Here is a 24710-nt window from a genome sequence, read left to right on the forward strand (position 1 = left end):
AATTATTAGGAATTAACATTTTGCTTCATGTTAAATAATGTGTATGAATTATGGAGAATTTTAAAACCATTATTTGATCTCTAATATCATTTCTACTTTATTGCTTTGAAGTTGTTGCATGCATGGCGTCTGATGAACGAAATATAAATAATAGTAACACATTTATTACTTCATGTTTCAAATATTCCTCTAAGTGCTTTATATATATTATCTGTGAATTTACACACTAACATACAACTTAGGCAGTAGTTTTATACATGAGTAATTCTCATTTTACAAATAAGTAAACTGAGACCCAAGGAGCTTAAGTAACGTATACAAGTTACACAGGTAGTTTATGGTGGAATGAAAGAGCCCATACATATAACTATTATGCTGTACTGCTTCTTAAAAATACCAGTCTTTGTCTCTGGCACTAGCTTGGATCATTACCACAGAAAAAGCGTTATTTACATAGTTACATTTGTCTAATTTTACCTAATTTTTAATGTACTGTGTGAAGTTAATAGTAAGTAAATAGAAGTAAATAAACATTGTAATTATAGAATTTTATTAAATAGAATAGCTTAATTTCAGAATCAAAGTTTATTTCAAAGTTTATTTCATAATTTGTGATCTTTTCAGTACACATGATTGACATATCAGAAATTCTTTAATGCTTAAAGAACTTGTACATTCTCCTTTTTTGTTGTTTCTTATCTGCAAGGCAAGAAAGCAAGAAATTAGATTCAATCTGATTAGCGCATACTCTGCAGATAGTTACATTATTTGTTATGTTATAACTTTAACTTTTATCATTGAAAAAAAATCCCTTTTTCTCTCCCCCCCCGCCCCACCGTGTCTCTATCTCAGCTGTTTGCTCTTATCATAAACATGACATGCTGTAAGACATGGACAAGTGTGTACTTAAGCAAAATAGTTATTTCCTTAACTTGACTCACCAAGGCACCCCAGAGATTAATACTCTTAGTGCTTTCACAGGTCTCTTGTGCATGTGAATTTCCATGAGATTCTATTCAACTGGGGTAACTAAGAAGAAAGAACAATGTTCCTCTATACGAGGTGGGTTTTGCATTGTCCCACACATAGCCTGCTGATGGCCGTGGGATGGCAAAGTCATTTTCATTAGACGGAATTTAATAGTGAATCAAAGTTCTTGTGGAGAATAGACTGATCTAAACTTTAGCCTCCCTTGGGTCCTGCTGAAAGATTAGAGGGAAAGAGTAGGGCCTTAGTAAGTTGAATGTATCAGATTGTTTTTCACTAATAGTTCTCTTGTAAAACTCTGAAAACCACCCAGTTTAACCCTTAAAAAAAGGAGAAAGCAAAAGAAGCGGGGCAAGGGAGGGGAAAAACTCAGGGAGCACACCACACGTATTGATTTCATTGATTTTTGAGAGGTTCTGTTATCCCAGTAGCAAGCTCCACAGTTTGGAGTACAGGTGAATGGCCCGTACCATTGTCCATCAAAAGTAAAGCAGTTTTCTTGCTACACGTAATAGCCCATGCCAAATGTCACAATGCTATAATTTAATAAAGAGTTTACAAAATTTAATTGCCTTTTAGTTTTGTCCTGGGATTGGAGATTCTAAGTCTCAATTCAAGAATGTAGTTCTTTGATAAAACTTTTTTCGTAAATATTCTGACTCCAGGAAGAGTTAAAGGTAGAAGAAAAAAGAGAAGCAGCACGGGTAAAATGTATCAACCCAGCGCCTGTACGGCAGGATCAGACATAGTTAACAAGAAAAAAGGAAGGAGAAACAAATGTGTTAGGTGATCTTTAGTTTAAAGAAATCTCTGTTGGGCAACTGGGCATTTTGCTCCTTGCCTTTTATTTCCAACTTCCTTTCAAAGAATTCGTTAAGTGAAAAGAGAGATGATGGCAGCTCAGTACATCAAAGCTCAGTTATCAGTTGCCTTATTCTAGTATCTTTAGTCTTTTGTGGATGCCTTATGATGTGTTGTGTGGTGACACTGGAAAGTCAATCTTATACCAGTGATTGCCACATGAACATTAAGGAGGCTGAAAAAAAAAATCACAAAATAGAAATTGTTGCTCTCTCAGGTATAAAATGGCACTGATAAGAATTAATGTACCCAAAAAGATTTGGGTAAGTTTCTTTTTTCTTTTTTTGGAGGGGGGAGGCGCAAAAGAGATTGACTTCTTTTTCAGTAGGGTGAGAAGGAAGGTCTAACAGAAAGAAAAAGGCATAGTGGAGACTGTTCCATTGTCAACTCTTTCAGTATTGGCCGTGAGCAGGTTGTCCTGATTATTGACCAGAGTAATTAAAAAGCTTACTACAACTACAAAGAAATCTATTTCCTTTTATGTAGTATCTTTATTTTTAAAAATGCACAGGAACTATTAAAATTAAACTTTAAAATCAAAGTACGCCTTCTGGGGGATAAATGTACTTTTGCTGATTCCATAATAGGAAGGCTTTAAAAACTCTTGAAAGATGGCATACTAGTAAGCAGGAGACACTCTCACTGGGATCATGAAGAGAATTGAATAAAGGTACTATTCTCAGAGTCACATGTAGGATTAAAGGAACCAGTAATAGACGGTGAGTCAGCCCAGAACTAGCAACAGCAGGAACCCATTACCACCGTAAGGCTATTGGGCAAGTAGAAGAAGTAGTGTTTCCAGACCAAGGGAGAATTCATCTGTGTGAGAGGGACACAGCCACAGAGCCAAAGCCAGAGGGGAGAGAAGAAATAACCTGACCTTCTCCTCCTGTCCATTTATTTTCTGCTGTGCCTCTGGTAGCCAAACCCCTCTAGAAGCCAGAATGAGTTTAGTGCCACCATCTTCGAGAACAAGAACCTCCTCTTTCACTGGCCTAGGGCACAGATCAAAGCAAAGACAAAAAGAAAATTGATGATGAGGTTTGCAGATGCATGACCAACTGAGATATTGAAAGAAAAATCACTATAGGAAGAGCAAGAAAGTCAAGAGAGCCTGAATTGCAGTCTTCAATGCATGCGAAGTCAATTCCCTGTGGCTAAGACTTTATTCCTGACTATACCTTCAGTAATGATCTTTCAGCTGTGATGGATTACAGGATTAATGCAATACACCTTTAGGAAAAATGTTTTAGAAAGAAAATGTGAAAAAAAAACACAACAAAAAATCCCAAACAGGTGTGAGAAGATTTTCTTTAGGATGACGTTATTTGTAACAATGACAGGTATAATCTGTTTTATTCTAGTTAACCATACTAATTCTTATTTTCTTTTGGTTTATCTACACAGTAGTATCTTTATTTTGGTATACCTGTATGAGGTAGTATTTTCTTCAAGATCACTTTGATTGACTCCTTGGAATATTTTAACAATGAGCAGCATTGTATATTGATTTTAGTCTGAAAATCTCTAACAGGGAAGAACACTGCAATGAAATTAACATTTGTGAGAGACGTTCCTCAGGAGATAGAAAACACATCATGCATTATAACATTTTGGAGCTGAAAAGAACTTTTAAAGATCAAATCTAAACCTTCTATTTTACAGGTGAGGACAAAAGTCTAGACATAGTTGTAGTCTCCCCTTAGCAACACATTGATAGTTTTCAGCAAGTTAAGATCAGAACCCAGGCTTCCTGACTGCCCCCCCCCATCTGTTTTACCCACCTTCCCACGGTATAGTTCCCATTTGTACTCCTATTCTGTAGTAGAACCAATCTTGTTTCAAGAAAATATAAGTTACTTCCTAAAACTGCCTGTACAAAAATGCATTGAAAAGATGTACCTACCACCTTAATATTTCTCAACCAAGATTTGGAGACACCATACGGAGTAAGAAGGGGTGTCCTTGTGGATTGCCATAAGTTCTGAGAGCTGCCTGCACTCATTGTCTCTCTGTGGACCTTGGTTCTATCATAACCCCATAAGCCAACTGTCCATTCAGAGGCTAAAGCTCCATTGCCCTCAAGTTTTCTCCAACAAATTGAGTTCATTATTTTGCAAGACCTATAAATGAAAGAGTTATACCTTGCTGTGTTTCAACTTCATGAAAGAAACTGTCAGAGCCCACAGACAATTTCCTGGATATAAATCAATTTATTTGACCTTTGCGTCTGTCTTATCCTTTCTCTATCACACTATTATTACTTAATCTGATCATTTGCTATTCCTATTTCCTCTTTAATGCCTATAATTTTTAATCCATGCTGTCTTGCTTTATTATACTCCCTGTAGTAAGTAAAAAAGAGGGCCCAGCCTCTCAGGCAGGTGTGTGCTTGCTGTGTGCTTACAGATAGGTCACGAAAAGTCCATGCAAATTAGGGTACGTCATGGAGCAGCAGAATTTCATCTGGAGTAGCAGGTGTGCTGTAGAAGAGAACTATAAATGACTCGGTTTGAGTGATGGCTGTTGATGTTCCTCTAGGCTTTATTCTTGCAGTTCACTTAATGAGTCATGATCTGACATCTGAACTCTACAAAAAATGGTCATGGAAACCTCTTGTCTGATGCTGTACTAGATGGGGCATTGAACTTTTTTTTTATATTTATTTCCAGTTTCTTAATTTTTTAAAAGATTTTATTTATTTATTTATTTGAGAGAGAGAGAGAGAGCATGAGAGGGCAGAGGGTCAGAGGGAGAAACAGGCTCCCCACTGAGCCAGGAGCCCGATGTGGGGCTCGATCCTGGGACTCCAAGATCATGACCTGAGCCAAAGGCAGTCGCTTAACCAACTAAACCACCCAGGCACCTGGGACATTAAACTTTTTAAGACAAGAAAATCACCAAGTGTTCCACCTTCATTTCTCCCAAAATAAAGATTTAGGAATTTTATAAATAAAATAATTATTCAAGAAATATAGGAGTTTAAAATAGTTGGCCTCTGGCAATAAGAGCTTAGGAAAGGTTTAGTCTTTTACTATAAGAGATTATAAAAGTAAAATAAATTTGTATTTATTAAGGCAGGCAGTATTTGACATGAATTTTTCAAAAAAAATCCCTGCAGTCAGAATAGTATTACATTTTTGGGGGTGCCTGGGTGGCTCAGTGGGTCAAGCGTCTGACTTCAGCTCTGGTATGATCTCAGGGTCCTGGGATGGAGCCTCCCTCCTCAGGCTCTACACTCAGCGGGGAATCTGCTTGTCTCTCTGCCTCTCCTCTTGCTCATGCTCTCCCTCTCTCTCAAATAAATAATAAAATCTTTTAAAAAAATACTATTATATTTTTTTAAAAATGCCATCATAGATTTTAAGGAGTGACATAGACATCTATCTTTCTAGAATATCTTAACTTCTTGCTTTTTTAAAAGTAGGTTGGACAATCTATAGTTCTCAACTGCTTCTCTGTGGAATAGGGCTAATCTATGGCAAAGACTTAGTCAATATTGAAAAGAGAAAATAATATTAAGGACAAAGTAAAGAGTGTGTGAGTGAGTGAGAGAGAGACAGACACAGAGAGAGATGTTTGTAAAATGCCAACCTTCCTTTCGTGGGGTAAGACCCTACTTTCCTCTGGGATTTTGCCATTCCTAGTCTAGGAGAGTCAAACCATTATGGTAATAGATGGTAGCTGATTTTTAAAATGTCCTTACTTAACAGAAAATACTTAGCAAACTTATGTCCATACTCTTCTCTACTTCCTTTTTGTAAATGAAAACTGTTTACTGATCTATGAAATGTACGCACCTAAGAAGGTTCTTATAAGCCCTAGGATGCTGAAATGGTTCTCCAGAAGTGCCAATCAAATTTAGCTGACCTATTCTTATTCTGATTCATCACAACTGCTATTGTCAATTCTAAAAGCCACAGACAACTACAGGGTATCTGTCCCTACCAATCTGAAAGTGAATTAGAAATTTTTGATCCTGTTAAAAAAAATACTCATACGTAGTTGGATTTTCATTGTTGTTCTCACTCTGATTTCATTACCTTTATTAACTTTCTCCTTACTACTCAACATGCCTTCTCAGCTGTCTTTTCTATCAAATATTGGCATTGGAATTTTCCAAATGATTCCAAGTCAGCACACACTGCTTATATTTATATTACCCAACGGACCAATCCTTAAAAATTTTGAACAATCATCTCTAAACCTATTGCATTGGAGAACTGAAATCACTGACAAAGGCTTACAACTCAGGGAAGCTGGTGGTATGAGATAAGAAAGTAGCTTTATTAATCATTAGAGGGAAAGCGGACTGAGGCTCCTATATAAAGAATTATCTCCAATTTTCCTACTGTGCTGGGACAAAATACCCTTGAGTCTTTTCACATAGAGATTTATTTCTAGAAAATTATTGATGGCCGAAGAGAAGAGTAAGTAGCTCCAGGCATGATTTGCCTCTGCTCTACCCATCAGTGACAGACCCTGAGTGTCTGTCTCCTGGGGCCTGAACAGAGGAGTGAAAGCTTTGGATTGCCTTAATTCTTTGGGATAAAAGCTCCTACAAGTAACTTCTGTACCCCCTCTGAGTCCTTGGATAGCCTACACAGTGCCAGCACTAGGGTGAGGCAAATGAGGAGGCACTCACTCTTAAGCCCCTGCAAGTTTGGGGGTGGGGGAGATGCCCTCTGAACCTGCCCCTTAAGCTTTGCCCTTCAGGTATGCCTCATCCTGGTCCTGGGCATCAGTCCACACGTTAATGGACTTGAGATTTGATAGCAAAAACCCCAAACAGCATGGGGTGGGGGTGGGGTGTGAGTTTTGTCTCTGCTATACCTAAAGGGAAGGGAAGAATGAATTTAGGGGTGCTGCCTGGTGAAGAATGAAAGGATCTTCCCCACTTGTCAATGATGGGGACTATTAAAAAAAAAGCCACACACTTTTCATACCTCTTAGGCATGTTTCGCAATATCTTTTCTTATACCATCTTTTCTTCATAGTCTTTTTTTTTTTAAAAGATTTTATTTATTTATTTGAGAGAGAGAATGAGATAGAGAGAGAGCATGAGAGGGGGGAGGGTCAGAAGGAGAAGCAGACTCCCTGCTGAGCAGGGAGCCCGATGCGGGACTCGATCCCGGGACTCCAGGATCATGACCTGAGCCGAAGGCAGTCGCTTAACCAACTGAGCCACCCAGGCGCCCTTTTCTTCATAGTCTTAATAATTGTCAATATGTATAGAAACAACCTTTTTTAAAAATGATTCCAAAGGTGCCATTTTTGAAAAACGTGCTTTCTTCAACCCCTTTCTCTCCGCCATTGAGGACTGTTCAGCCATCAACAGCAAACCCCCTTTGGCCTTAATCTCTGTGCAAGCTCTGCAGGTCTTTGCTTGAACGGACAAACCTCCTCCTGGACTCTGTTCTTGTGTCTGTCTGCTTCTGAGAAGCAGACCTACAATGGAATTAAAGATTTCAAGATTTTCCCAGGGACAATGCCCAGGTAAGAGAAAATGAGGAAGGAGCCAGAAAAGGCTGGGAGAGTCATGGGACTGCGACGTAGGTCTGACGTGAGTGAAGTTGGGGGAGAGGGAATTGTACTCGACTGTTGCGCAGCCTAAGGATGGGTGAGCACCATCCAGGAGTCCTTGAGGCAAAAGCAGCCTTCAAAGTGGACCCATGTCTCCCGAGAGCTGTCTTGCCTTAGCATTCCTGCCTCCCTCAGGAAGTGCTGGGGGCAGCACGTGGGAAGCATGGCCGAAGTGCCAGAGCTAGCAGCCAGGGCCCTTGGTTAATGAACCTCCCTGGAGTCCGAGGTCTGCAAGGCACATCCTCATGGCCACCACAACTAGTTGTGGCTTTTTAATCTTTCACACCTCCTATACCTGAGAATTAGGACTGATATCTCTTCTTCCTCTGATAAAACTTTTGGACCATTCCTCCTCTACTTTCCTTTTAAAAACAAAATAAAACTCTAACAAGGCCAGCAGTTTTCAGTCTCGCACCATTCAGCTAGTCCGTCTTCTGAGCACTCCCCCTCAGTCACTAGACTCTGCTCTCTGGTATGGCCTCCCTCATTCTCATCCGTGCCAATATATCAGGTAAATTCAAGGGACACCTGGATGGCTCAGTCGGTTAAGCGTCTGCCTTTGGCTCAGGTCATGATCCCAGGATCCTGGGATCGAGTCCCACATCGGGCTCCCTGCTCAGCGGGAAGCCTGCTTCTCCCTCTCCCTCTGCCTGCCGTTCCCCCTGCTTGTGCTCTATCTCTCTCTATCTCTTTCTCACACACACAAATAAATAAATAAAATCTTTTAAAAAATAAAATAAATTCAATACCTGGGCCTCTCAGTTCCTCATCTTCTCTAGCATCCATGATGTCCTCTTTTCCCCTCTTTTTTTTTATTTTTAAAAGATTTTATTTATTTATTTGACAGAGAGAGAGCAGGAGAGCACAGGCAGAGGCGCCAATGAATATTGGACAAGGCCCTTCCACTCAATCAGGATGAGGCACTTATTTCCCCTTTCCCTCGCTAGCATATTGGTGGGAGTAGGAACCTAAGCGGGAACTTTGTATCAGCACTGCCTTGGTCTTCCAGAGGCAGCCTCACTTTCCTCCCTTTTAGTGCCGTGTCTCCCTTCAGCCGGAGCTGGAGTCCCAGTAAAGACTTGCCTGTGCCTTGCACTTTGGGGTCTGGCCTCTGTTCCATCCTTGTTGGGCTGGAGTCCCCGACTCCAGTAACAATAGCATCTGTGCTGCTCATTCAAAGCTCAGGGTCGGTTTGAATGTATCTATTTATCTCTGTTATTTGATTATTATCTTTTCTTTATCTTTATTATCTTTACCATAGACTCTAAGTTCCCCGAGGGCAGTTAGAACTGTTTTGTTCATCCCTTTATTCTCAGCACCTGCAAGTTAGCTGGCACATAGTAGATATTCAGCAGATATTCCTTATATCACTAAATGATTAATTGACTATAAAAATAAATGAATAGATTTGAATTGCGATGCATTAAATTGAATAGATATGTCAATGGATGTGGCTGCCAAGGCTTATGTTTGCCTACATTTGAAACATATGTAGTTATCAATGTAATTAAAAACTTCGGAAGAATTTAAAACTTCTCTTGTTATTTTATATCCTATGACAAATTTTATCATTTAAAAAAATTACACTTAATTTTATCATTGGATTTTTTTTTTTACTTTAAATATCTTGACCACAGTGTTCTTTACAATTCATCTAAGGCTTCCTTGAAGATCATAATACGGGTCTTGTACATAATAGAATTTATTATATACAGCATTAATTTGCAATGCATTAATTCAGCTTCTCTAAATTCTGAAATTTTGTTCTGTCTAATGAAACTAGCCATCTGTCTGATTTCTCTTCTTCATTTATTTTCACCGAGAGACATAGTTAACTTGACTTTTACTTATATTTTGGGATTTATTTTCATCATAAGACCTTTTTAAAGAATGCAACCAGGGGTGCCCGGGTGGCTCAGTCAGTTAAGCATGTGACTCTTGATTTTGGCTCAGGTTATGATCTCAGGGTGGTGGAATCCAGCCCCAAATCCAACTCCCCGCTCAGCACAGAATCCACTTGGGATTCTCTCTCTCCCTATCCCTCTGCCCCTCCCCACTGGGCGTGCACACCCCCACGTGCATGCGCACGCACTCCCTCTCTCTCTCTGAAATAACTAACTAAATAAATAAATAAATAAAATCTTTTTTAAAAAGAATGCAAACATTTCTAATTTTTTTTTTGCTTGTTTTTATTTTTGAGTTACTAGGCTTTGACTTCTCTTCCGTGTTTATTTTGTTCTTTCAGGATTTAATAAAAATTAAGTTTTGGGGTTCCTGGGTGACTCAATCAGCTGAGCCACAGACTCCGGATTTTGGCTCAGGTGGTGATCTCAGGGTCATGAGATGGAGCCTCACCTCCAGCTCCCCCCTCAGGCTGGAGTCTGAGATTTTCTACCTCTGCCCCTCCCCCTGCACACACACTCTCTCTAAAATAAAAAAATAATAATTATCATTATAATTAAGTCTAAAGACTTAAAAGTAGGTTTTCTATAATTGCCTCAGGAAACTTTTTAAACATGGGTGGAACAGAGAACTATTTAAAGAAGAATATACTATTGTCAAAAATTCAGAAATAACAGAAGTAAAACCAGTGAATCACCAAAGTAGTAATTAGTAGAAATTGTGCACACACTGAAAAGACAGTTTACAAAGTGGTAGTACTCAAACCAAGACATGCAATGAAGCTCAGGTATAGTGGTTATAAGCAATCTACATAGTAAGAAAGCAGTGATTGTTTATTCTTCACAGTGATTGATTATGGTAGAATTTCTTAAATGATAGGGAATGATCAGTGGTTACCTCATATCAACCTTGGAAAACAGTTTATTTTGCTTATGATTTTCAGAAGCATAAGCAAGAAATCACCCACATCAGGTTAGCCTGGCAAAATAAACTAAATTAAGCTTTGTTTCTATGATTAAACTGGTTTTGTCTGCTCAGGGAATTTTCAAGGCTGGTCTCTGTTTTTTATTTTAACAGTACTTTAGTTGGTTTTCCATATTTAATTTACATTTTCTGTTTGAAGTTATCTTTTTCAGCAGTTTAATTTACATATTAAATCAAAATCCTTAACTTTCGATGTCATGTCAAAAATTAGGCCTTTCAAGTAAAAGTGTTCTGATATTTATTATTCTTGGGGTTCTCCCCATGTTTAATAGTAAAATTATTGTTTTATCCTTCTATCTTATTTTAATCTATTTTCTCCTTTAATTTAGTCCAGCATTTCACAATGTTTTTGGTCTTAGGACCTCTTTATGCTCTTAAAAAGCATTGATGATCCCAAAGATCTTTTGATTATGTGAGCTATGTCTATCCATATTTACAATACTAGAAATTAAAATGGAGAAACATTTACTTATTCATTCATTTAAACATAACAATAATAATTATAATAAAATAATAAATTATTTTAATAAAAATGAGTTATATTTGGGTCACCTGGGTGGCTCAGTGGTTAGGCATCCAACTCTTGATTTCAGCTTAGGTCATGATCTCATGGGCATGGGATTGAGCCTGCTCAGTGTATTACAGTGCATATAATATTGTATTATAGGCTTGAGATTCTCTCTCTCTCCTCTCCCTCTGCCCCTCCCCCTACCCATGATCTCTCTCGCTCTTTCTCAAATAAATAAATAAATCTTTTTTTAAAAATGAGTTATATTTTCCAAAACAACAACAACAACAAAATATAAAACAGGAGCATTGATTTACATATTTAAAAATTTAAAAATAGAAAACATTTGCCTCAAGAGACTAGCCTCGTAGTTATGAGGTACTTAGAGGTAAGGGGAAATGAGAAATATTGGTCAAAGAGTACAAACTTCAACTTATAAGATGAATAAGTTCTGGGAATATAATGTACAGCACAGTAATCATAGTTAATAATATTGTATTATATACTTGAAAGTTACTAAAAGAGCAGATTATAAATGTTTTCACCACAAAAAAGAAATGATAATTATGGGTCACGATGGGGGTATTAGCTAAAGTTATGGTGGTAACCATTCTGCAATATGTAAGTGTATAAATCAACACACCTTAAACTTGCACAATGTTAGATGTCAATTATATCTCAATTAAGCCAGGAAAAACAAAAAATAAAAAATTTTTTAAAGGCACTAATGTTAAAAAAAAGCATACAGCTATTTCAAATCATGCTAAAGGACAAGCAAAATGAGGAATAAGCACTAACCATTGAATTTAGCAATGTGATCCTGGGTCACACTGGTAATTCCTCATTCCTCCCTTCCAAGCAATTAAATTTTCAGTTAGGCACATCAAAAATATAGGAGATGTTTTGATCCAATATAATCCATATGCCATAATAATCTTGAGGGTGGTCTGCCCTCACTTCTATCTTATCTCATACAGAAACACTAAGAAGAAAAAAAGTCACAAGTCATCTAATTACCAAACATCCAGATGATTCTACATTTATTACAACATAATTCCTATTCCTGCACAACTCGCCTAGTGAGGTTATTCCTAAACTCTTAGTTCCTTTTCTCCTACATATAACTATTAGTGCAATCCCTGTTTTTCTTTGAGGCATGAAGATGAATGGACTTTTGATTTAAGACTTTCAGGTTATCAACCTTATGAATGATTTCTTTACAGATCATCATAAAACATAATTAAAGATTACATTAACCTTACATTTGTTCAATAACAAGATCCCTCTACAAACAATTATTTTAAGTACTCAGTTGATATATTTTTTTAAAGTAAGCAAAAATAAGAAAAGTTTTAAACCCACTTTCATTATCACTTTTAAGAAAATGTTTTCAACAATTTACTAATAAGCATCCAATTTGCCAGTAAGTTGTAAATAATTTAAAGCTCATCCAGGTTATTAAATACAAAATATAATTGTATGCAATTATTTTAACTTCTTAATTATTTTATTTATAAAATTATTTTATAGCCCTGGGGTACCTGGCTGACTCAGTCAGTAGAGCATGCCACTCTTGATCTCATGATCGTGAATTCAAGCCCACGTTGGGCATGGAGCCTACTTAAAAAAATAATAAAATAAAATAAAATAAAATCGTTTTATAATCCTTATATATTGACATAGAAAGATGTCCATGATATATTATTGAGTGAAAAAAAAGCAGGTTATAGAACAGTATGATTAGGGTTATCCCATTCGGGACCATATATATATATGTATGTTTATAAATATATGGGAGAAAACTGGGAAAATATATGTCAAATTATTGACATTATTTATAGTCCAAGAAAAGGGACTGTGTTTTATACACTTCTAATTGTTTGAGATTTGCCATGAATAAATATTACTTTATATTTTGTGAAAATACATTTGATTGTCAGAAATAGTTCCTGCTTTTACTTTGGGAAAATATTTATATTAGTATATACATGTGTATAAATTAAACTATATATAATTGTTACATATTAGAATATATATTAGCAAACATTCTTGTTTCGGTAAGAAGAAGATTTTTATTTTTAACAAATTAGAATCAAATTTTAGGACTTTGATTCTCTGGATTTTTAAACGATTACGGTGGCAGACGTGCAAAAGCCACAAGACTATGAATCAAGACTGATCACTAGAGACAGCCTGCATATTTCTCTTAATATAAAATTCTATTATGTAATAATACTCTGTGGCTCTCTGAAAATTGAAAGAAAATCTAGTTGCAACAATTTAAGTTTTATAAGGTTTTTTAGTCAATTGCATTTTCCAGATACCTTATTAGTTGGATTGAAGTAAATCAAGATTTTGTTCCAATGCTTTTAGTTCTACATGTTCACTTCCCAATATGTTGCTATCAGGATGATGAGGAAAGACTTATGTCTAGCATCACTTTGTTCTAAAAAATGAACCTCATTGTCACAAATATACATAAAATACCCAAATTACCAATTACTTTCACCCTACATCCAAATACGTTTATTGCGTATTATTGTTCTTTTTTTTAAACAAGTCTCATCTTTACTGTCCTATATAAGAAAAAGACTGTTTTCTCAACTTTTTTAGTTTACCTCGAAAAAACTGTTGTGTAAAAACCAAGGTGAAATGGCTGACAAACCACGATAACCAGGACAAAGCAGCACCTCACAGAAAACCTTTAGCCTGCACAAACTCAACTTGTATCCTTTCACCTGGGAGAAGAAAGAGTCAAAGTGTCTGATGCGAGAAATCTAGCAGGCAACAAGAACCCAGCACAATTAGAAATATGGCAGAGAAAAAGCATGCAATCAACTGTAACTAACCATCTTTTCAAAGAAGAATTACTTTGAATTCCAATCAAGACAGATCTGTCTTACAGACTGGGGGGCGATTTTGAGGGGTGAGCTCATGGGAGTATTACTAACCCTCTAACTCACCATATTGGACCTCAATGGACGAGCCTTCCATACCACAGGACTCTGACTAAGCCATAGTAAAATCACTTGTTGTGTTTCAAGGTATTTAAAATAAGTTTGCAGCAGCAATTTCACTGGAATCCTAGCTAATCTAAAGCAAAAGGAAATCGGAATACGCAATTTTCCTTACCTAATGAACAGGAACCAAGGCCATTTCTAGTTATGTCACAGTGCTCAGTACATTGATCATGCTCCACAAAGCCAAATAATAAACATCTTTTAAATTATTTCACACGAGGAATATTGCTCACACACAAAATACTTCACTGAAAAGAAGCAAGGCATTTTTTCTTTTTCTCTTTACAGTTAAATCAGTACACATTTACTAAATATCTATGATATACGGAACACTCTGCTAGGCATTGAATTTAGGTTGAGGATAGGAAATATTTACGGTTTTTCACTGTACTTTTCAAATATTTTTATCAGTATTTTTGTTGGTTCAACATAGCCTAGGTTATGCTTCAGAATATTATTTATCTTGCAAATAATCTCTTGTATAAAAAGAAAATACATTCTTCTTATAAGTGATCTAATGAAAACCTGCGATATCTTCACCTTTTTCCTCCTTTTATGGGGAAGATCTCCTCCTATTCTGGAGATATTCATTCATATCATTTTCTAGTTGGTGAAACTCTGATTTTAAATATTTGACCATGTCAAAATCAGAAATGAATTTACTAAACGGTACCCTGCTACCTATTTCCTTCTCAAAATGTGTCAGTAGGAGTAATCAGGGAAATGCTGACTTTTCTGGAGTAATAATTATTAGCTACCTTAGCAAATAATATACCCAATGCATATAGTTATTTAATATCCAGTCTACTGTAATGTACAAAATACCCCCTTACATTCGTGGATATTTTTTTATTTTCTCAAAATGGCTTATCCACTAATTATTTCTCAACACCTGTGTGGTCATATCCTTTAACACGACAGGAAAAAGGATAATGAAAACAGGGCACAAGTCAAGAAGTAAAATGAATGCCTAAAAAGTAGCCTCAGTGCTATCTTGCTTTACAAGCAGTTTTAAACTAAGTTGAATGCTGAACCAGTGAAAAATATTGGATCTAATTTTTGCAAGAAATTTAGCAAAAGAAGTAAATAATAACGCAAGCCACTACATAAAGAAAGTTTCTCCTTTCAATCAAAAGGCCAATGTTAATATTGAATGATTTATGTTAATACCTCTGATCACATGACTTATGCGTGAGATCTGCCACCAGGGGAAATCACATTCATCCATGTCAAGGTAGGATAGGGCTTCTCAGGAGAATCTCCTTTAATAGAGCCGTTATGTACCCTTAGAAAACGTTTCAAACTAGAAACCTGGATAGCTATTTGAACTGAGCTTTTCCCAATAGTGGTGCTTTTTCAATAACACAGTAGAGTACCTAATGGAACATAATGAAAAAGATCAACAATGAAATTGACAATTTCAGAGACAGAAAAAAACCCCACCGGACAATGTTCTCTTTGCTTATGAGTTACCGCTTCGGAGAGCAAGCTCTATAGAGCGTACGTAAGCACACATAGTTTCGGGCTTCAGAACAAAGAATAAAAGTCTAAAAAGGTAAAAATGAAAATGTGCACTGCTCTGCCACCATGTAGCTGAGAGTTATAAGGGCCCCGTGAACAATATTGAGTTTGCGGTGGCACAATCACATCACGAAAGATTTACCTTCACTCTGCAAACTCAATATAGGGCAATAACAGTCTATTACAAGCAGAGCAATACAACATCAAAGGAATGTTTAAAAGAACTAGACAGAACCTTTAAATCAACACAATTGAGTTATCTTCCCCCAAAGGAAGCACCACGGGAGAGATCATAGCAGGGTTTTTCAAGAGGTATTACTAATTTACCATAAGTTATATTTAATACACTTTTTCAACGTGGTTTGTAATCTCTCTCCACTTTTTAGAACACAGAGCAATAAATTAAAAGAGAAACGGTCCCCAAAGAGCAAGAGACTGGGAGAAAAAAAAAATGACAATAGTTTTCTTTCGGGGAGGAGGGTTAACATTTCAAATAATTCTTCCACAGCTGAAAAATCTGTATTGGATCTGTCCTTCCCCAATTTCAATGAGATTCTTCAGATCCAAACCTAGAGAAAAAAATAGAAAAAATTTATTATTTATATTTATAAAATTAATCAATATTCAAATTCTTTTAAAAACAGGAACATTCGGGTGCCTGGGTGGCTCAGTTGGTTAAGCGACTGCCTTCGGCTCAGGTCATGATCCTGGAGTCTCTGGATCGAGTCCCGCATCGGGCTCCCTGCTCAGCAGGGAGTCTGCTTCTCCCTCTGACCCTCCCACCTCTCATGTGCTCTCTCTCTCTCTCTCATAGAAAAATAAAATCTTAAAAAAAAAAAAAACCAGGAACATTCATAATAACATTTTAGAAGAATGGTGAGGAATTCTCTTTAACATCTCCAATAGAGAAGTAAGCAATTGTTTTCCACCTTCTTATGGCTTAAAAGGAACATTTGAGAAGGTGAATTTCTTGTCCAGGTCATGTCAGAAAGGGTAGTAGGATTTATTGCGAAGTAGTACTGTTCATTGTTGGCAGGTCTTAGACATTTTCTTAGCATTTTACTATTTCCCCATAGGTTTCTATTTTTAATTTACATAATAGTGTGCTTAGTTAAATGAAGTTTTAATATATTACTTTTTTACATATAAAAAGATATTACTTCTCTTCATGTATTGAAAGACTTATTGTTATAAATTTTCACCTAAATCCATGCATTTGTATTTCCCATGAAGGTAAATGGAACTATTGGGTTTTATCAAAACTTTTCATCATCTATTAATGTCTGAGATTTGCATACATAAAATCATAAGTTTCTATATGATGCTAATAAAACTGTTCCTCTGATTCTTTCAAAGGTTATAACCTTTTTTGCCTTTTGTTTAGCATTCTTGTTTTGGCTTAAGTTATCTTGATTTATACCAGTCGTATGTATTCAAAAAAGCTTTAAATTCTGGATAATTTGTATCTATAATGACTTTTCAATACACTAATTTTTTTTAATGCTGAAAACACACCCACAACAGGTGCATGAAACTGCCTGTAACACATGCCATATGGGGAAAGTACTAGGGTTTGTCCCTTTTGATATAGAATGGTTTTATTGGTGTCATACTGTAAGCTTTTATAATAAATCAGATCATATATGGATTTATACTTATGTATCTGGCATTAGAAAATATTTAATTCATGTTTACAGTGCTTTTAATTTTATAGCCAGCTTCCTAAATTTCTTTACAGTTAACCTTTATGTCAAGATTATTTCATTTGAAATTGCCCATTACCAGATAATCTTGTTCAGATATTTGAATTGTACCGCTGTTTTTCTTTTTTGGAGCATGGTCTTTTTTCCAAGTCCATCTAACTTCTTCATACTAATATTGTTAACTTAAAGGCAAAATTCTGATTCATTAGTTATTACCTATTCTTGGTGAGTTTTTGCAGCCTTGCACTATTTGAAACAATTGTTGTAAATGTGATAGCATTTTCATATTTTATAGTGATATGATTAGAATACGTGATCCCAACATGTGTTTGCAGGGTTTATCAAGGTTAGCTTGTTTATAAGATTCAAATCACAACTAGGAATTCTCATCTTTCCCCTATCCATTCAACCTACATTAATTGTATCACAAAGATCCAATATCCAACAAGAAGCTTCATATCATATGTAGTTCTAATGTCATAAAAAACACCACACTGATGTTTGGACAAGCTGGTTGATGTCAGCACAGCGGTTAAAACAATAGGTACTCTGGAGCCAAACCTGACTTTGAAATTCTGCTCATCTAGTTAATAGTTGTGTGACTGTGCCTCAGTTTCTCTTCTATAAAACAGAGATAACAATAATGTTTATAGGTTGCTATAAAGATTAAATCAGATACCACTTATAAAAGCCTAGCACCATGACATACAGTATGTACCCAAGAAATGCTAGCTATTCTTATTGGAAATATATGTTCAGAAATGCCTAATGCTTTCCAATTAGTACCATGAATATTATAAAGTTTTACCCAACCAAGGAACCCATTGGCTGTTATAAAACCAAATAAGAATGTTTACTCTTGTGCAGAGATTAGAGAACTAACACCTGTTGCCTAACAGTAGTGGGACTCATACCAGAAATCAATGAATGAATAACCACCCTAAACAGCTATCAGAGTCATAAGGCAGTTGGTTCTACAGTCTAGACCTGCTTAAGATTTGAACAAAGTCACCTGCTGACTATAATAGCCATTCATAGGAGTGATATAAAATTTAATGTTAGTGATTATCTGTTATGATATGACATCATGTGTATACGGCCTTCCAAGTCTTGCTTGAAGGACATTTTAGCAATGATACCTCGGAGTCTTTCAATATTAGGGGTTAAGTACCATCAATATTTACTAAATCTTGGCCTGTAAAAAAAACCAAAATTTGATGGTACCTATGTCATCAGTACTTTTAAGTAAGGCAGAGGAGAGAATATGACTATTGTCAGAAAGAGACAATTCAGAGCAAAGATAGCTTGCCAGAAATTGCTTAAAAATAGGAGGATCATAGTCTTTCAACAGTGAAGCTTGAAACAAAAATTTACAATAAATGTCTTATTAAAGTTTTACTAACTTTCTTTCAACATTTGGCATTAATTGGCCAACATTGTGCTTGAGTTTCATTTGGAAATATTGGTGCTTCTGGCCTGATATCTCTCTTTTTATCCTTAACCACTTCCTATAAAGTGGCAGAAGTAGACAATCCTTTCACTATTTCCAGGTGGACTGCCATAACTATCTTAAAAGACACTATCCCTCTTAAGACACTCTTATGAGTGGCACAGAAATAGCTGAAAGTTAACACTATCTTGGTAGATGCATTTGTAGGTCATTTAATATGTATTTATTTATTTCACTTGTGATTACATGTATTTATTTGGGCTCACACTGAGTCTACTATTTTCTTTTAAATTTGCTGTAGACAGAATTCATGTTTTCCACTTTTTTTTTCCTATTTCCTCAGTACTTGGTACAGTGCTTTTCCAAAACATTAAATATGGCATCCTATGTTCTCAAGAACATAACAAAGGGTAAGCTTGTCTAAGATCCATTAAAAGGTCAAGAGGTCTTTACAGCACCTGGGTGACTCAGTTGATTAAGTGTCTGACTCTTGATTTCGGCTCAGGTCAAGATCTCAGGGTCATGAGATTGAGCCCTGTGTGGGGCTCCATGCTGGGTGTGGAGCCTGCTTGTGATTCTCTCTCTCCCTCTCCTTCTGCCCTTCACCTCCCACACCTGCTCACGTTCTCACTCTCGCTCTCTAAAAAAAATGATCGAGAGGTCTTTAATGGCCTAAGTAATTTAATTTCCTACTTTATTTATTTGTTATTATTATTACTTTTACTATTATTGTTGTTGTTGTTATTATAGGGATTGAAGACTTTACCTGAAGAATTGATAATACTTTGCCATGTTTTCAGATATTGCACAGCAAATATGAATAAGTAATGAATTAATGTATAGGACAGATAGGAGAGCTCCAATTTCTACAAGTCATAGCCAATTAATGCAAACTAAGAATTTCTAGTCATTAAAATTTCCTGGTCTTCTCAACTACAGACTGAAATGTAAGTATTACATTACCTTATATCTCAATGGAAGTTGATAAGCAAGGTGAAGTTTCCACTTATTCCCAACCTAGAGACTATGCTGATCATAAAACAAGTCCAAGGACCTTACACTTCAGTGAAATGCGGCCAGTTGCTTCAAAGAACCAATTCTGGGTCTAGAATTCTTGGGTCTGAGAGACGTATGGGATTCTGGACGTGTTAGAGGAATACCTCAGTCGAGGAATTAATTCCACCGAAACCCCCAATATTCCTTAAGATTAGACTAATCTCTTGATGTAATTGTGGGTGGTATGCCAAGATTTTTCAAATTAGGGCCTGACTAATGAATACCAGGCTGTTCTCACTGCTCCCACAGCCTAAGTTGCCAGCCACACAGTGGCACACGATGGTAAATGGCAGACTAGTTACCACCCATATCCCATCTACTGTCTTCTGCTACCCCTCCTAACAAAATTCTAGGCATCCTTCAAGATATGGCTAAAATATTATCTCTTTTCTCATTTCTTTCAGGAGTCATTTCCAAACCTTACCAGTCACATGCCCATCACCTCCTTCATGAATTTAGCCATTTGTTAATTCAACAACTATTTTTTGAGCATCTATTATGCACCAGACACCTTTGTATTTGGTCTGAGCCAAGCAGATAAAGATTCCTGCCATGGTAGTGCCTACTTCTGATGGAAGATGAATTAATTATTCCTCCTATACTCTCTTATTACTTTACTATTGCATTTGTCACCTTTATTGTAGGTAATTGTTTTTGTGTATCTCTTACTGGATAGCAAGGGCTGGATAACATTTATCTTTTCAATTTTTATCACCAGCACCCAGAACATTGCCTTGCACCATGACATAAGGAAAAAGGCAAAACAAACTTTATAGTTTGGAGGCTCGCTTAACAAATTTAAATTTACTCAGTATTTATGTTTTGGTTATCTACTGTTGCTTAAGAAGTTAACTGAAAACAGTCATTTAAAACAATGTTTTTGTTTTGCTCACAATTTTGGAGGTCAGAAATTTGGAAAAGGCTTGGCAGGGTAGTTTATCTCTGCTTCACATGGCTTCAGCTACAGCTATGGTGGCTGGAGCTGGAGGATCCTCTTCCAGAATACCTTCTTTATTCATATTTTTGTACCTTGCAGCAATTTGCACCCATTCTTCCTCCCTCCCTTCCTTCCTTCCTTCCTTCCTTCTTTCTCTTCTTCCCTTCCCCCTCCATGTTATAGTATTTATAAAATAACACTTCATATTAAAATCAATATCTATTTGGTTTTAGTAATCCAGAGTGGCATTTATAATTTTGTTGTAATCTGAATTAGTATGAATTTACTTAAATGATCAACAGTATTAACACAAAGCAAGGCATTGCCATAATGCAGATATAAAAACTCTGGTTTATTTATTTATTTATTTATTTTAAAGATTTTTATTTATTTATTTGACAGAGAGAGAGAGACAGCGAGAGAGGGAACACAAGCAGGGGGAGCGGGAGAGGGAGAAGCAGGCTCCCCGCTGAACAGAGAGCCCAATGCGGGGCTCAATCCCAGGACCCTGGGATCATGACCTGAGCCGAAGGCAGATGCTTAACGACTGAGCCACCCAGGCGCCCCAAAAACTCTGGTTTATTACTTGAGGTAGAAAGGCCCTTTATTTATCATTCTCTTTAATAAAACATTCAAATTGAAAATAAGCCAAGTTCTCCTAGGAAGCTACTGAAATGTCTCTCCAGAGAAGAAAATCTACTACTGAAGCAGACTTTTCTGAGAATCAAATTAAGACCTTTGGCCAGAAAAAAGGCAGTGTGTATTTGAAAGTCAAATTAGACCAAGGAGTTGGTGAAGTAAGCCTGAGATAATCCTCTTCACCCTCTGTGCATTTGCAACACTGTAGGATGGACTGCAGGAGTCCTGCCCTGCTGACAGACCACTCCTGTACACCATGCAAGGCAGAATCCTGTGGGTCATTGTTTCCGAAGGTGGTCGTGTTTTCTGCGGGCCAGACGTAAACGGACATTATCACAAACCAACTCAACAATTCTACAATGCCACTTGAAAAGTGAGCTTCCCAATGATGGCTGTACCACTACGGTAAATCAAATCCAGGGTGTCAGTGCTGAACTCTTACCCTGCTTTATAAGGTGTTAAAGAAAATAATCAAAAAGTATTCTAAATTAGCTGTACATTTATTTCCACGTCAGTGTTTTAAAATCTAAGCTGTAAGTCTTTTTTTGAACATTTAGAATAATCCAGTTGAAATGATTTAATGATATCACAGCTCAACTAAGTGAAACCTCACAATATCTCCCACCTAACGAATCTTTTAAAAATAGTTCTCTTGGGGGGCACCTGGGTGGCACAGGTGGTTAAGCATCCAACTCCTGGTTTCAGCTCAGGTCATGATCCCAAGGTCATGAGCTTGAGCCCCATATCAGGCTCCATGCTCAGTGCAGAGTCTGCTTGAGATTCCTTCTCCCTCTCCCTCTGCCCCTCCAGCTCATGTTCCCTCCCCCACCAAATAAATAAATCTTTTTAAAAAAAATAGCCCTCTTGGTATACCGAGCGTCCAGATCCTGATCTCTAATACTGTTTCCCATTAAAAGGAATCAAGACTCCTTGGAGAAATGGCTGAATCCAGAAATAGGACAGGAAATATTCAAGATGAGCCCAGAACATTTTGTTAGGCCAGAAGTGAGGAGGTGCTCAAAACAAATAAACAAATAATGAAGCATGTTACAAGACTAAATAAATAGGAGAGAAAGGAGATTATATTAGATTATATTAAAATGTTAAATGCCAACTGGCAAATGAGGAGGGAGTACAAGAGTTGGAAAATCAGCATTTGTAATCATCATACTAAAGATTGGATCAGACAAGAATCATCAATGGACAATTTATCTGGGGAGAAGTTTTGATTCATTTGCATGCTCTTAAAGTGTCTCTCCATAGATTGCTTATTAGCTGCAAAGGAAAAGTGATACTTATAGAGTGGAGAAATCAAATAATACATTGACTGGGTGATCTAAATTAACATCATCAAGAGGAGTATATGGACATTGTGTGTATTTAGATGAGATATCCTGAGAAAGCCATAATATCACCTATGTAGTATTCTGAACAAAAATGTATAATGAAAATCTAACCATAAGTTGATATCAGATAAATGTCAAATGAGGAACAAACATTCCTTAAAAAAAAAAAAAAGGATGGGAGATTGTAGTCTTCAAAAATGTCAATGTTGTAAAAGACAAAGAAAGATTATGTAAATGTTCTGGATTTAAACTACAAAGACAACTAAATACAATACCACACTCTAGAGTGGCCCCCTACCTAGAGTGGGAAAAGCTATTGGAGCAGCTCCAAAAATTGAAATTATAAGGATAATAGATTTGACAAAGGTATTTTCTCAATCTTAACTTACTAAAGTTGTTAACTGAACTGTAGTTATATAAGAGAATATCCTATTATTAAGAAATATCCAGGGCGCCTGGGTGGCTTGGTTGGTTGAATGGCCAACTCTTGATTTCAGCCAGGATCATGATCTTGGGGTCATGGGATCAAGCCCCGAGTAGGGCTCCATGCTCGGCACAGAATCTGCTTGTCCCTCTCCCTCCCTGTCTACCCCTCCCCCCCTCAAAAATAAACAAATAAATCCTAAAAAAAAAAAAAAAAGAAATATCCACCAAAGTATTAAGGGGTAAAGGACCACAATATATGTAGCTTACCCTGAAGTGATTCCAGATATATACGTATGCATGTGCAGAGACAGAGAGAGAGAAAGAGAATTTGAGCCAATGATAAATCAAATGAGATAAAACAGAGATAATAAGTGAATCTGGGTAATGAATATCAGGACATTATTTGAACTATACTTATTCTTACAACTTTTCTAAAATTCTGAAATTATTTCCAAATAAAAAGTTAAAAATATAAAAGCAGCTCTGTGAATGAAGCAGCATGTACAAGAAGAAAAACATTGCTGTTTCCCACTGGCAGGCACACCAGCGTGTAATGGAGTATGCCCAAAGCCATTATGCAGAAAACTAGGAATTATTGTGTGCCCACATCTCAGGTGAACTTGATTCCGATTCATGTAGTAGGCAGTCTTGGTAGTTAACTAAACTGCCTGCAAATCAAAGGCAGTGTAGTACAGGTCATGGGATGGGGTTAACTGTAAAAAGCCTCGTTCTTAAGTCCCTAGGTGATACCTGACACACTCAAGCACTAACTTTGTAGGCTTGGGTACAGAAGATAAGCAAAAAGTCACACAGTGGTTCCTTTGCATTTGTCCCAGTAGCCAAGTTTAAAAGGACAAACAGGCTGCACTGCATAGAAGGTGAAACGCTTAAATGTCAGAGAAGCATTGTTAGGACCTGTCCGCATGCACAGCAGCTATCATGTGTTCCAAAGAGAAGAGACTACATTTCACGAAGGGAAATGAGAATAAAAGACTGTATCCTGTTTTACCATTCCCAGGACACTCAGAAAAAAATCTTTTAACAATTTAAATGTTGTTGACTCTCCTGACCTACGTATTGTATCAGTCTCAAAACCAAAGGAAAATATACAAAGTGTTTACCTATTTCTCATCTGGGGGCACAATAGGGAAGCCAATCAGCTTTAGGCTTCACTTGTGAAGGGGACATCTACTTTCTAATAGATTTCAGTGCCTCACTAAGAGCTATAAATCTTGACTGATTCTTTTGCGTTATGTGTTCTCCACTAAAGGCTTTTATGAAAGGCTGGTGAAAGATTTGTTTTGTCTAAAAGACATGCAAAATAAAGCTTTGGTTTGTTTTTTGTTTGTTTGTGGGTTTTTTGCTGCCTGACAAGATTATTTTTTTCTCTTTATTTTTTTATTTCATCTTTTAAAAGTATATTTCCTGTTCAAATGGAATTATTTAGCTAAAATTATTGGTCAAGTAAATTGATTATTTGTTATACATTGATGTATAACTGATTCTTTCACTTTTCCTAACAAATTGAGACTCTGGATGAGATTGAGAAGCTCTTCAAACTGCAGTAGAATTAGCAAGGAGAAGTTTTAAAGGACTGAGTTGAAGTCCTACAAGAAAGGGGATGAAGAATGCTGACACTCAGGGGAGGGGAGTTCTCAGGCTTGCTTGTATCAGGCAGCTCAACTCTGCCACACGATCTTATGTGCCCCTCTGTCTGAGTTCCAAAGCGTTCCCCCCACTTCATAAAGTGCTTTGTCTGAAATGGCAGGTTCTTTCTGTATCATCTT

At 36.7% G+C, this 24710-nt stretch overlaps 1 long non-coding RNA gene across 4 annotated transcripts in view; it reads right to left on the bottom strand.

Moving 5' to 3' along the window:
* Window positions 1–429: 429 nt before the first annotated feature.
* LOC118535517 (uncharacterized) overlaps window positions 430–24710 on the bottom strand; it is a 183088-nt gene continuing 158807 nt past the window's right edge. Inside the window, exons 4-11 of one of the 4 annotated variants that reach the window (XR_013446414.1) lie at window positions 15694–15935; window positions 15016–15221; window positions 13444–13563; window positions 11624–11807; window positions 3278–3391; window positions 2729–2843; window positions 942–1489; window positions 430–699 (exon numbers count right to left, since the gene is read on the bottom strand). This is a non-coding gene — a long non-coding RNA (uncharacterized LOC118535517). Of the gene's footprint in view, window positions 700–941; window positions 1490–2728; window positions 2844–3277; window positions 3392–11623; window positions 11808–13443; window positions 13564–15015; window positions 15936–24710 lie in introns of all 4 variants that reach the window. The other 3 variants (XR_004917227.2, XR_013446413.1, XR_004917233.2) reach the window with 3 other exon arrangements.

Source organism: Halichoerus grypus, chromosome 3 (assembly GCF_964656455.1).
Source record: "Halichoerus grypus chromosome 3, mHalGry1.hap1.1, whole genome shotgun sequence".
In the NCBI taxonomy this organism is placed as follows: domain Eukaryota; kingdom Metazoa; phylum Chordata; class Mammalia; order Carnivora; family Phocidae; genus Halichoerus; species Halichoerus grypus.